This window comes from Drosophila yakuba, chromosome 3R (assembly GCF_016746365.2).
Source record: "Drosophila yakuba strain Tai18E2 chromosome 3R, Prin_Dyak_Tai18E2_2.1, whole genome shotgun sequence".
NCBI lineage: Eukaryota > Metazoa > Arthropoda > Insecta > Diptera > Drosophilidae > Drosophila > Drosophila yakuba.
The window spans coordinates 412630-414939 of NC_052530.2; the positions used below are offsets into that span (position 1 = coordinate 412630).

Here is a 2310-nt window from a genome sequence, read left to right on the forward strand (position 1 = left end):
TTCAAAAGTACGAGGCCATGCCAATGAATAGTCTTAACGCCGGAGACAGTTTGAGGAGAAGGCAAGGAGCTTAATGATGCTATCTTTTGCACATTCGTGAGAATCTCTCCAGCTCGCACTCCATAGCCCAAATACTGGACCGTAGTTTTGAGAAAACTACATTTAGCAAGATTAAAGGTAAAACCAGCTTTTGTAAGAACATCCGAAACAGTTCTTAGCCTTTCCAAAGCTAATTCCTTGGTTGGCGATAATTGGTCTTTATTCGTAAGTAAGCAAAGTGTTCACAGTCGCTTCAGGGTGGCTGCAGTCCTCGTGGCGGGATCGGCGGCTGGTTGGCTCGGGCGCGTCTGGTCTCGTCCCTGGTGGGCTGTACAGCTCTCTGATGGATACGGTTGGATGCCGGACTCCTGAGATGGCTGCTCAATAGTCTTCGGGTCACGTAGCCGCGACTTCCTTACTGCTTGTGAACGGGAGATAATTGGGAGAGACCGTCCGGGTCTACCAGCTAACAGTTTGAGAGGTCGATCAGGCCTACTATAGATGAGAACAGTTTAGAGGCCGATTAGGTCTGCTAACGATGAGAACATGTTTTGAGGCTGTGAGGTCTGCAAATTGTGATAACAGGTTTAGAGGCCGATTAGGTCTGCTAATGGTGAAAAGAGTTTAGAGGCCGATTAGGTCTGCTCGTTATACACTGGTAGGCACAATTATTTTGACAAAACGTTCTTTCGTGTTCCTCAGTACTCTTTTATCAGCAGCGTTCAAAGAGTGCGCAAAAGTTCATAAATAGCATATTAATAATAGCATATAAAAAAGTAGCAAGAATTTTAGTTCAAGCTCAAGATCAAAGAGTACTGAGAAACACGAAAGAACATTTTGTCAAAATAATTGTGCCTACCAGTGTACACACGGGGCGGTGAACCGAGCCGGATAATGAGACGTAATACGGAAAGACTACTATGGTAAGTTAGTTCCCACGTCGTTGCCCGCCTCCTATGGCTCTGTCGACTCCTTGGCTGTGGGTCCGTTCCTGCTAGTTCCTCCTGGAGGTCTTGTCGCCGATCGCCGGCCGAACTGAATGCCTTTCAGAGGGTTGGGATGCGCCTTATAAAGCGGTTTGGGCGGAGGCTAGTGTGCCCGCATATCCCAACTGATTTAAGGTTACATTAGTGTGGCCAATCTATTCCGGGCCAGTGTGACCCTTCGCGCACGATCTTGGCGCGTGAGCGCATTTTGTTTGAATATAAATGCGGGTTGTGTGTTTTACCTCAATTTATTTCTCTGTGCGCGTTCGGCGCGTCGCAAAGGTCACCAAGTGCATTTATGACTGCGAGCTAGAAAACAGAAATAATTTGCTCTGCGAAGTCTAGCAATGTGATCGCTGATAAGCGGTAAGGGGTATGAAAAATCGGGAGAGTTTTCCCGAAGAAAATTTCTTAGAATTTTAAGACTGGCGGCTAACAGCCTAGCTGGGAAATTTCCACCGATAGAAAAAAAAACGAGAGGTTCGATCCAAAATGTTTTTATGCGCTGACGCAGCCAGCAGCTTCGACTTCAATTTTACGAGTGCGCTTCTTATTATAGAAGAGCTTTCATGAGAATGATAACATAATTGGTCGAACATAACATAACATAGGAATTTCATAATAGTTCTCTTATACATTAAACTTAAACTACTGCTCCAACATTCCGGCCCCGTTAAAGACCTCCGGCACTTTGACCTCCTCAACAGGAGCAGTATGCACTGGCAGTAATGCCAGCTTGTGGATGGCGCGCTTGATGACGCCTCCTGACGTCCGCACTTCCGCCACACGCTCTCTACCGTTCTCGCCTGCTGTCATTGCCACCACGCGGCCTGTTAGCCAACGTTGCGGGGGCACGTTGTCCTCGTGGACGACCACTAGGCAACCGACCTCCAGATCGCGGCATCCGACGCTCCATTTGTTGCGCTGCTGCAGGCTGGCGATGTAGTCCTTGGACCAGCCGTCCCAAAACTGGTGCTTGAGAGCTGACGGCATTTGTCACCGCTTCAAATACGCGCAACTGGCCTTGCTGCAAACTCCTCCCGTGCCGGATTCTTGCGGCAGCTTGATCAGAGGCTGCCTGATTTGTAGGTGTCCTGGTGTTAGGGCCTCTCCTTCGTTGGGATCGTTGCCCGGCGATGCGATTGGACGCGAATTGAGCAGCGCCTCTACCTCGACCAGGTGGGTGCTCAACTCGTCCGTTGTGAGCTTGGTGTTGCTGACACCTCGCAGCAACCGGGTTTTGGCGGACTTGACGGCTGCTTCCCAAAGTCCTCCGAGGTGTGCT

The 2310-nt window shown here is 49.3% G+C and overlaps 1 long non-coding RNA gene across 1 annotated transcript; it reads right to left on the minus strand.

Annotated features, from left to right (window-relative positions):
• Positions 1-241: 241 nt before the first annotated feature.
• On the minus strand, positions 242-1243 carry LOC120321775. Its single transcript, XR_005561497.2, has 2 exons — positions 899-1243; positions 242-646 (listed from the first exon to the last, which is right to left on the minus strand). It is a non-coding gene; the product is annotated as an uncharacterized LOC120321775 (long non-coding RNA).
• Positions 1244-2310: the final 1067 nt, after the last annotated feature.